Below are 12,589 nucleotides of genomic sequence, written 5' to 3'. Positions count from 1 at the left end.
TGAGCCAGCACTCCTCTGTCCTCATAGCCTTCTGTGGCTGTGTCATGTTTTTATGATTTTGGTATTGGTATTCCACATCATAACATCATGTAATGCATTAAGAGTTAGAGAGTTAATGCTCCAGCTCTGTGGATCATTGATAGATCTGGGTATACCTGTCTCAAGAGAAGAACTACATTCCCCAGAGGACTGTGCAATGCTTTGCATTTTTACTTGTTTCCGCTCAGAGGGAAAGATGAAAACTGTCTGCAGTCGTGGGACCCTCTCTTTTTCCTTTGGGATCGACTCAGCAGTGGGTGCTTGCTGCCATCTCGCCTTCAGCGTTTAGCATAAGGCCTTCGGTTTATTGGACACTCTCTTGCTCATTTTATTTGATTTATTAGCTTCAATACCAATTATACTGTACTAGATGCATTTGGTCTAGTTCTTTGCTTTGGGTGATCTGGCCCACAGAAAGAATGAAACACTGGGAATAAGTACTCTGATTTTCTTCCACTGAATTGGGAACCATGCACTTTAAACTGAATGTGAGGTTTTTTCACGGATATATGACATTCTATTAGCCACATCATTTAAATATTAGCATTCACAAATATTTACAAACCAAGAAAGCATGTGTGTAATTAGTACATGACATATGGAAGGGGATGCACTCAAGAACGGGGATGTGCCCAACTGTGGGCTCCTCACTACAAGAAAGACCCTGAGACCATGGAGTGTGTCCAGAGAAGGGTAACAAACCTGGTGAGGGGTCTGGAGCACAAGTCTCATGAGGGGCAGCTGAAGGAGCTGGGATTGTTTAGTCTGGAGAAGAAGAGGCTCAGGGATGACTTTATCGCTTTCTACAACTCCCTGAAAGGAGGTTGTGGTTGGGGCCAGCCTCTTCTCCCACGTAACAGTGGTAGGATGAGAGGGAACAGCCTCAAGTTGTGCAAGGGAAAGTTCAGGTTGGATATTAGGAAAGATTTATTCTTTTAAAGTGGTAAGCAGGTCATTGGAATAGGTTGCTTGGGGAGGAGTAGTGGAGTCACCATCCCTGGATGTGTTCAAGGTAAGTGTAGATGTGGTACTGAAGAACATGGTTTACTGGGCACGCTGGTCATGGGTCAATTGTTGGACTTGGTGACCTCAGTAATCTTTTCTAACCTTAATGATTCTATGATGCCCTTGAATGATTCCTTGCTTCTTGGATACGCCTCTGTAGAAGAGCATAGAGCATGATGGAGAAAGGCAAGCTCAGAGCTCCTCAGGCAGCCCTCCAATGTTGCAAGGGGTCTTGGAGTATAGGGGAAGACAACAAGGAGGAGCAGGGGGCTAATTTTAATCCCACCAGCATCCTGCCTGGCCCTGAGACACTGACTGAGAATCTGGCACATGTAGCAAGCTTGAAAAATTGGTGAGAGTGAAGTAACACACTAGCTAATTTAAAGATTGCATAAAAATAAGTCAGGGTGCTTATCTTCTTGAGATGAAGGAGATGCAATTTTATAATTGTGTGTACATCCCCTTTGTAGGGGAAAATACCATGAGCTAAAAGGCCTTTTAATCTTGTAGAGGAAAAGAATAAAGAGAGTCAATGTCCGGAAGCTGAAGTCACTCAAATTCAAATTACAAATTTTATCAATGAGAGTGAATAATCATTGGCACAAATTACAGAAGGAAGACGTGTTTTCTTCCGCTTCTAAATTCTTCAAATAAAACAAAATGTCTCTGGAAAATATACTTGATGCCAGTAGAGGTAATCAGACTTACCACAGGGATAACTGGATAAAATTTAGTGGATATACAGTAGGCCAGATTAGAAAACTTAATACTCCATCATCCTGGCCTCAAATTATGTAAGCAGGACAAAGCAGAGCTTGCGAAACATAGCCCTTATACTCTTATTTTCTGGAAGATTTGTCCTGCTATCCATTTTAACTGATTTGTCTCCTATGATTTTACTTCCCAAGTACTTCATCAGTACAACCTGACACACACATCTGTTTTAGTTTTCATCAATATCTATCCTGAAATGTAGCTTACTGTACTTTTAAAGAATTGACCGGGGAGCCCTGGACAGAAAGCTCAAATACTTGCTCCAGCACTTTGAAAAAGTGTTTACATTTTGATAGACAGTCTGGTAAAAGAAACCATGCAAAGCAAAAGCTCAGACAAAATCTATCACATAAGCTAGTGAAAAAGTGGACTGTCCTCCCCAAACCTGCATCATAATACCAAGCAAGTTGCTAACTAAAAGTTTAGCATATTTACACTAGTATTTAAAACCTGTATTTCAAGTAATTTCTAATTCTATACTTTTTAAATATATATTTCCCTTACCCCAATGCCTAGAGCTTGTTAATCCTACAGTCATCTTTTCTTTGCCTCGAGTATCAAAGGTATATTTAAGTAATAGGCCTTCAGGATTAGAACAGCCTGTCAGAGTCTGGACTCCAATAAAGTCAGTGGAAGTTGTCTTCTTATATTCCTCATCTTTCTTTTGGTTCTTTAAGCAATTTCTGCAGTTCTTGGCATCTCAGTGCCTTCTGGATGAAACGAATGTGACGCTGTTGGAAATCAGGGCATATTTCTGTCACCATTATATTTTAATAATGGTCACAGTAGCAGAAGTATTTCCTTAGTGGTAAAATAAAATATCCCATCCTTCCAACTCTGTAAACCAAATGCAGACAAAATACAAATGTATATAAATTCTAAATGAGATAATCCGTCTTTCTCAACTTTCATGTGCTTTATTAAGAGCATGCCTATGTCCAAAAAAGTAGAGAGCAGGAATACATCACTGTCTTGTGAATTCAGGGACTGTGATCTATTCCTGGCTTTCTAAACGCTACCATCAAGTTACTCCAGATTTGTAAGTGACCTTTTCCACCTGTAAAATGTTGATAATTACAGCAGTTAAGAGATTTGCTGTAGATGCAAAATCCTTAGTAGATCTACGTATCAATCCTAATTATCTGGTTTTACTCCCTACAGCTGGTTTCCAAACTAAGAATGTAACATCGCTGCACTCAGAAGTCAGTGTTCTTCAACAACATGCACATTTCTTATGGCAGAATAAAAAGAGGTAAAGAAAGAATGAAGACATCACATTCCTACAAGCTTCTGGAAAATTGTTACACCTCTGTTCAGTTCATCTTCTGTTCATCTCCGTTCAGTTTGCCTGGAACACCTCCCTTATGAGGAAAGGCTGAAAGACCTGGGTGTGTTCAACCTTGAAAAAGAAGACTCAGAGGGGATCTGACCACGTCTATAAATATCTAAGGAGCAGGAGGCAAAGGGACAAGGCTGGACTCTTCTCAGCAGCGTGTGGTGATAGGACGAGGGGAAATGGCCACAAACTGAAGCATAGGAAGTTATGCACAAATGTGTGTGGTAACTTCTTCACAGTGCAGTGACGGAGCACTGGCACAGAGCAGCTGCCCAGAGAAGTTATGGAGTCTTCTCTGGAGACATTCAAGACCCACCTGGACGCCTACCTGTGCAACCTGGGCTAGGGAGCTGCTTTGGCAGGGGGTTGGACTCCATGATCTCTGGAGGTCCCTTCCAACCCCCACAATTCTGTGATTCTGTGACAATGAAGCCAGTTTTCTTTAATTTGCTTTTCAACTAGCCAGTATCTCAGCTATCCCATTCCTCTACTGAATCATCTTCAACTTAAGCAAAAATGAGACCACAAGATTTGTTTCTTGCTGAGTCTTTTAATTTTTGAAAACACTTAATGCCTTTGTTCATAAAACGAAGTTACAGGCTGATGGCCCCATTCCCAAAAAGTTGTCAAATATATGTCTCTGTGTGTTGCAGGCCCAGGTCATACACAGTACCTATGCATGCCTATGACTTACAATGCAAGATTCAGAATAAAATAAATAGGATGTAACCTCAAAAAAAAAAAAAAAAACCAAAAAACACGGTCAAGCCCTTTTAGTAAGAAATCTGGTTTGTTTTGACCTTGTCTTAAATTCAGTGACTTCCTTCTGTCTTAGAAATCACCTGTTCTTTCCCTGTCCCCTTCCTGTCCCTTGAGACCCAGTCTGTTGCTGGCACCTGTTCTGTTTCAAGGATTGTATTTAAATTAAAGGAGATCTCTAAAGGAAAAGATCCTGCTGATCCTGTTGAGGAATTATTCTCTCTAAACGTTCATGCTCTGGCATTGCATTTGCGTGTTTCTCATCATGTTCTTAGGAGAATTTAATTAAATTAAAACCCACATCTTTTTCATAATGGGTCTGCTAATTTGTACCTTAGATATGACAATTCTTTCTGATATCACAACATACAATTTTGAGAATGTTAGTTCACCCCTACACATATCAAGTGTGGAGAAAATAGCAAGAGCTGAGGGACAAATGGACTATGTATATTTATTTGCCTCTATTTTCTATGTAAATTTTAAAACATTACAATTGCCAGAGCCAAAAAAAAAGAAAAGAAAAAAGAAAAACATCCACACAAAACTACTTTTAAGCTTTATTTCTTCATTCTTCAGTGTCTGATGGGAGCTGTTTTCCTAATGTCTGGACATCTGATCTAGAATATTGAATGAATCAGCAGTAAAGTAGCAGTTTCATCATACATTTTCAGTAATAAAAATGTTAGCTTATCATTTGTGTGAGAAAGTCATTTGCACACAATGGCTTTCCAGCTTGCTAACAGTCCTTGAAGAGGCAAATTAAGCTCAACATCTTGAGACCCAGTGCTATAACGTAAGCTGCCCTTAGTCTATAAAGAAAAGTTTGTGTATCCTTTGCAGATGAATCTCAGCACTGTAGCACAGAGGTATTGCAAACACTCAAGAGCCAGTGTGCCTTGGGCATTTTAAGTTTTGTCCCATCATATGGCTCCAGCCAACACAGAACTTGAAATGCAGGCATCTGTGACAGGCATCCCGACACAGCTGCTATTGGCAGAACTACAGAGATGATTTCATATTTGCAAAATGTCTGTCTTTTAAATAAGGCAGCAGTGAGCATGTCTGTCTTTAAAAAAAGAACCCAATGCATTTAATATAAAAATAAAGGCAAAAAACTTGACCTTCAGAGAAGGCTAAAAATAAGATATATCTTATTAAAAATAAAATATATCTTATCTGACTTCTCTCTGAACCATGTTTCTATCTCCTGTTTTATGGCTTTAATATATGAAATACAAGGGGCAATAGAGGAAGGAATTAACATGGATAAAGGTGACAGTGGCAAATGAAAGTCGGATTCTGTTAGAACTTGCGAGGCAACATTTTCTGACATTCACAAGAAGAAATAATAAAATATCAGTAAAAAAGTGAAACTGGAAGGCATTATCTAAAGTGCAATAAACTCATGCCTAACTGTATGGAACGAGATGGATTTTACCCTCCATCCTCAAAAATTACAAAAAAAAAAACCCAAACCTAAGAGTTTACTACCGTGCTATTCCTTAGACGTATGCCAAATGTAATGAAGAAAATATCTCCCAATAGAAACTGAGTCCTCATACCTGAACAGAAGAAAAAAAATGCATCGTTTTGCCAAAACGGTGACATTGCAGTCTTGCACAAGAGCACTGAAAAAAAATCACAAGATCAAGATATCCAAAACTCCTTTGTTCACAGACAGTAGACCAGACTCAAAGCAAAACCCCAACTTTAGCAACTTACTACAGCATAACCAGGTATAACCACAACTTACATAACACTGTACTTCTTTTGAGAATTCACTTTTTGTTTAAAGCACATATTAGGCATTGTAGTTTCACAAAGTAAGCTGTGTTATCTAACATTGACTTAGTCATTGTTAATATCAGCATCAAGTGCAGGTAATTAGAAGCTGCAGTGGACAGGAGTGTTGATAACAGGTGCCATTTAGGCAATAGTGAGGTGGGATAGTTCTCAGTAGATCGCTTTCAAAAACATTTAATATGTTATTGTAAGACAGACTCAACGGTATCAAATTAGTAGATACTGTGACTGACTGATGTTCCCTGGCACTCTGAATTTGTGCAATTCCTGTGCTAAATGAAGAGATGCTTGATTATGTCCTGCCCTCTAGAAAGACTTGCAGGGTGGCACAGTCCTCATTAAGGCACTTCTTACAGGAGACATTCTGTATACTTAATAAATGTATTTCACTCAAAGCTCTTGAAGCTTATCAACACTGAAATCTCACACAATGATGTAATACATATAGGATCTTCATAATTTGGAGGCAGAGCAAAGCAGTTAAGATTAATGAACTTTCTTTAGGCCTTTTTTTAATTTTGAATGAAAGTTAGGAGAGAGAAGCCTGAGGCACAAGGAGACCTGATGGGGGTCACATCGCAAGTCACATGCAGATAGAGAACTCAGACTGCCTGACTTTCTGTGCCTCAGTATTTATCATTGTTGTTACAGATATTTGATATTGGATTCCTTTTTTGAAAGCACCCTAGATTCTCAAAGGTACTTAGACACCTACATACACATATATCTCCTTGTGAATTCTTAAAAAGCCAAATTCCCTGGTTGACAACATAGCTTTAAAAATATTCTCCCTTCCTTGCTCAGAAGTTGTGAACATTCTTCCTGCTATGAATATCTCTACTTGCTACATATCTGTTTATCTCATGCCCTCATGTTAATCGAAGAGGAACCTTAGCTTATAGGAGATATTGATTTTCATTGCCACTAATGGCTCAGGCAACAGAGAATTTAACTGCAGACAGCGTGAGGTAGTGTTTGCACTGATACATTCGTAAATCACACCATTTATAGCTTTTGGAAGCAGCTAGTGTGTAGTTTTTAATCATGTTTATATTCTTACTGTAGAAATTGAATACTGTGAGGAAAATGGGAGATGGGAAAAACAGATCAGTAAACTATAAGTGCTGGCATGACACAGTGTTTCACCTCAAGGTCATTTAATCTCGCATGGATCAGTACTGATGAGGATGTCTGACTTCTGAGCACTGCCAAAGCTAAACAGCTGCTACTTACAGAGCATGAGAGGCATCACTGATTTTCTGGGCACTTCTTCAGGAACCTTGATGGGCGGTATATGCTCTTCTTGATGGGAAATTCAACTCCTTACTTCCTTATAAAATGAAAAGGCTGGAACAAAAAATACTTCTGTTTTCGGTATCAGGTGGATTGGACTCAAACCACCTAGCCTCTGTTGCATCTTAGAAATGTGGCCACTGCCTGTCATCTTCCTAAACGTATAAGAAAGGCATGCACCAGGATGCTGCAGTTTGTCTTCTGTGTAACACAGCTGTAGGCTCGTCCTGAAGTAATTCTTGCTCAAATTAACACTCACCTTTTAAAACAAGGACTTGTCGTGACTCATGTTTGGTGGGAAAAGCAAGAATTTGAAAACTCCAGATCTGATCTGAAAAAATTTTTTCCAAATAATATGAAATAAGGGAAGAAATATGAGCTTCTGCATCATCATAAGAAACACGTTATTTCCCGTGCCTTAAGTATCTTTTGAGTAAGGTCCGGTCTAACAGATAATGCTTATGATTCTTAGGAAAGATGGATAAGCAATCCATATTTTCCTCCTCACTCTTGAATACAGCCACCACACCTAAAATTCAGACAGCAAGTGAGGCACCGTCACCATTTGTTTCTGCTCGTTTGAGACATGCCTTTCATATTTCTTCTCCAGGACAGGAACTGTTGCTTCCTCATGCTTTTGCAACTCCATGGGGGAGTTCTTGGTGGCCTTCTCAACCTCTGCAAAAGAAGCAGAACTGACAGAAGGAGCTGAGGCAAGCAAACTGATTCAGCACTTTGCCACCTCTTCCCAAGGAGATTTCATGGGATAAGCCTACACAGGTGGTGATGTCTCAGGCACAGACCTTAGGAAGACCCCTCAGCAAACACTCCAGGCTGGACAAACCATGAAGGAAGACAGTTTAAGACCAGCCTGCTCTTACTATATCCTCATTAGAGCTTAAAAAGGCCAGAACTCCACGCAGGAATAGAAAGTCCCTGCAACAAGTGGCAGTCTGTTCTTTGGCAACCAGTGGGGAGGAGAGTTCAGAGCATGAAACTTTCCTTTACTTGCACTACCCTATTACCCCCAAAAGATTGCCCTGCAATCCTAATTATTCCATTCTTTATCATCATAGTACAATACTGAGAGGTGGTGATGTAAACTGGAATATCTTTGTACATCAAATTACGAATGCATTGAGACATACAGATCTAATAGTGTGATAAGCTGGACCAAAATTACACTTCAGTTCATTATAGTTCATCAGTTCAGATAGGAAAGAAGTACAAGGTTAAACTACGTGGAGTAAGAATGTTTTTAATGGATTACAGCCTACACAAGGAGAAGTTAAGATATTTGTTTTTATGACTCATAACTTCTTTCATATCCATAGGAACTTGCATTTAGCTATTTAGTTCAGAAGAATAGAGAAATAAAGATCATTTGCAATGCAAGTCAATAACAAAGAAAGAAAAGTGCTACAAGAAAGGAAAGCTTATTAAGAAAACAGTGTGATGGGAAAGCAATTGTATCCCTTTGACAAGGCCAAGAGACAAGACAAGCCTGCGCATGGCGAGTGCATGGAGTGTTCATGCATTTATGCTAATGTATGAACTTAACAGGACTACTATTCTCAGGAAATGTCACAGCAGCATGACATGCTTGAAAAGCATGAGAGCTAGCTGAACCCTTGAAGTCAACTTATATCTTTTTTCTTTTTCCTTTCTTTTTCTCTTCCCTTAACAAAGATTATAACAACTCTGCACAGGAGATAACGAGTGCCGCAGAGCCGTATGATAGGACACAGTGTATTTCAAGCATTTCACGCAGCCTTTTAAGTATTTACGTTTCCTAAACTTCTCAGTTTTGTAAAACCATATTCAAAACGCAGCATTTTCTGGGGACCTTGTTGGGTGGCACAGGAGTCCACAGAAGAGAATCTGATGGAGGTGCAGGAGACTGAGCTCTATTCTCAGCTCAGACACTGATCCGCTTTGGCGCCTGTCTTTCCTCTTCCACTCTTTGCCTAATTAGCAATTATGATATTTCAGGGGAAAGGGATAGAGGGGAACTGGGGAAAGGATTATCTCCCACGGCACATAGATACAGAAAAAATATATCTTCAAACTCCACTTTCAGCTAGGACTTCTTGGCATTACCCAATTATAGATCAAAATATTACATTACAAAGCACCCTTCAGTATTTAGGGGAAGATGTCTAAAATCAGTCACCAGCTGTTGCTTTTCTACATGCTTAGGACGACTGGTACCATTCCGTATCCTTTGGAAGCTCTAGTTAAAAACAGCTATTTATTCTGGACTCTAATGGGCAAGACATCAAATCATCACAAGTTTTTCTAATCAGGAGAACCTCTTCTGGCAGCACTTTTTTGAAAACGAATCTCAGACTATAACAATGATTTTTTGAAGCCTCAGCTATGGTTATATGAATAAGTGTACCTCTAAAATAAGAATCCTGGAGATCGAAGAATGAGTAGACAGATATACAATACAGGCATTAACGGTTCCAAGCCTGACTTCCCAAGGAAGAAAGACATCCCTGGCTGTGATTTTCTCCACCTGACTTATTTTGAATTTTCCCTCTTCTAACCAAAATTTAACAAGAAGGGAGACATTTGGAATGTAACTATTTTGTGAAAACAGAAAGCAGGATAGTACACAATAAACCAAATTACTTACTCTCATGAGGGAAAAGTAGCCAGGATGTAGCTGCTCCTCACTTATGGCTGCCAACCGATTGCTGGGTGAGCACATATAACTCCTGGGTAGCTTTACAGAAGCACTGTCCCTGTTTTTTAGGGCTGGCACCAACAGCTGCTGCATTAACAGCTCACAGTAGAGACTGGCATTACTCAAATCGAAGCAAAGCTTAACTGGAGGCAAAGAACAATTCATAGGGAAACTGCTGACTGTTCAAATCAAAGCTTGCTCACTGGTTCTAATATAGGGGCCGCCCCACAGCCCAGATCCTCTTCCTATTTTAGAAGACCAAACACAGTACAATGCACATGGCATTAACTTCGACACCACAGAGAAGCACTTTAGAAGCCATGCCACCTTTATGGGTAGCACTTCCCTTTGCTTCCTGTGTCAGTATTCAGTGTTACATTATTTACAAGCTTTCGAGCCCTTCATGCAGTCATTTTATTCGCCTTCCTGATTTAGCCTTGGAAAACAAAAGTGCAAGAAATGCATGTCGATGAGGTGAAATATCATGAGAAAGTATGAGGTTTTCCACTGGCCCTACTGAACTTTGCTCAATCCCAGAGGGCAGAGCTGAAGTACTGCATGTGCTTCTCTACAGCTGGCAAAGTTATCTGGAGCCAAGCATAGGAAAGACTTGAGAGGCCAGAACAGGCTGTTACGTGTTTTACTTGAATCTTGAGGGAGGTGGTGTTTCAGAGCACAGCCACACGGCAGCATGCCAATTTTTCTCTGATTTTTTGCCCTTGTCCCTGTAGTACAGTGAAAGAAAGTGGAGGAAAAAAAAGGTTGAGGGGTCTTCTAAACCAAGGCCATCCAGAAAAGAAGACTATACCTAGTACAGCTTTTCCTGTGCTGTGTGTCTTTCAAATACACTAATAGAACCCATGGGGGGAAAGGGAAATTATCTCATTTCCCTGCTCCTACCCACAGATGTTCCAGATGTACAAACCTCTTTTCCCCTTCCCATCTCAGTCAGACCAGAGCTAACCCTATTTCAGAGTTGTTGTCTTATGCTCTGGTTAAGAAGTTTCCTGTCACTCATTCCTGGGCATGAATTTGTGTTTACAGCCTCTTTTTGAGTTCTCAACCCTATGCTACTTGTCAGGTCCTGCTTTCACCTGAGACTGTAACTCAAATGGTTACCATAGGAGCATCATTGCAGAGATGATCTGTTACAGGGATAAATGCACATAAATTGCATTGCTAAATGCCAAGAATAAGCTTTTACACTACTTTGAATGAAGAGCACTAAGATTAAACTAAGTTTGCTCCTCCTGAAAGGGATGCAATTTTTATTTATATGGTGAATAATGAGGAACGGTGCATTGATGTGAATGCTTTTTTCAGTCTCCTCAGACAGAAGACATGGAGGAAGTACTAAGTCTACAGACTACGCTATTTATTGTTACAGCTACAGATGGCTACAACCTTTTATTTATACTTTTCTCATTTGCCAGCATTCCTCACAGTCTCCATCTATGCCATGGAAAACCAGACTTGACATTTCAATGGCGAGAAGGTGAAGAAGGAAAAACAGGTGGCAGTTTTATTCCCTCTGAGAAAGCAACTGTCTTCAAAGCCAGTGTAAATCCGTTGCAGACCACTTCAGAGACCACATGCAGTGCCTCACTTCTCACACCATCACCACAAAGCAGTGGAGCTTGTGTCCCTTCCTCTTATCAAGCTGTAGTTTGCTTGGAAAACATGCTAGGCCAATCAAAAACTTGAATTCACTTCAAAATTTTGGTCTGCAACAAATAACATTTTTCCTTCCCTTAAACAGTTGGCAAATCTCGCTCAAATAAGGAAGCAGAAGAGAAACAGGTCAAAGTAAGCAACTGGTTTCTAATCCCTCTACACTTGTTAAGAATGGGCCCGCAGTGGAGTATTTGCTCATTCCCTGGGAGCCTGGGGACTGGATTTTGCTACCCAGGCAACTTATTCACATCATCAGTAAAGCCCGAAGGACAGAATCTGCAAACTGATTTGAATGAAAAATCCTGCATCTCACCAGCTGTCTTTTATTTAACATATGACATATTTAACAAAATACGAATGCAGTGTCTGTTTGATGGCTTTTATGCAGAAAGTAGAGAAGTTTAGAATGAAAACATGAGCAGAGTGGTTAGACAGTGCTTTATCCTCTCATGTCTGTGCTGAAGATCATCATGAGGCTATGAAAGGATGCAGTTCCCTTACATGAAGCCAGTGCTGAAATGTGGCAAACCTTACACCTTCTAGTGAAACTGAAGGTTTAATTCAAAACACGATCTTTGCATAAGGGTGCAATTATAATGATCTGTTTGAGCTCACCATTAGAGATGAACAAAAGAGCAAGTACGGACATGAAAACTCCTAGTCTGCTTGTTGAATCTGAATGAGATGCCTGTATGGATAACTTATGGATAACTTTGCTCTTTATAGGGACAAACCTAGAGATGCTGCTCCCCAAAAAGAAAATGAGCATTCCCTGTACACATTCTTCCCACTTCAAGTACACGATGAAGACTATCTGGAGTCTCAGGTATTTTTAAATTCTGTCTGTATAAAGTGCATAGGCTGTACATGTAAGAATGCACACTTTGGCCATATGCCAATACCATACAGTGTGTGACAAGTTCCCAAGAGTCAGTGCTGAGGAAATAAATGAAGTCTAGGCAGAACTGCCTTTAGCATTATGTTCTGAATACAGTCTAGGCAAGCTGTTCCTCTGCCCTTTCATGGGAAGATTTAAGGAGGCTACAGCCATTATTTCACTTTACTTGGTGTTCCATTTATCACGATGAGTATGAACTGCATTTGAAAGTCAAGCCTCTAAGAAAAAACTGCCTCTCCAGAGCACTAATGAGGCAAAGAACATCACCATGTGAACAAATTCTTGGTTTACATTTTCAACATTGTTTTAAAAG

Source organism: Cyrtonyx montezumae, unplaced genomic scaffold, assembly GCF_038088225.1.
Source record: "Cyrtonyx montezumae isolate F1298 unplaced genomic scaffold, pur_monq_1.0 scaffold_8, whole genome shotgun sequence".
Taxonomy (NCBI): domain Eukaryota; kingdom Metazoa; phylum Chordata; class Aves; order Galliformes; family Odontophoridae; genus Cyrtonyx; species Cyrtonyx montezumae.
This window is presented reverse-complemented; position numbering follows the sequence as displayed.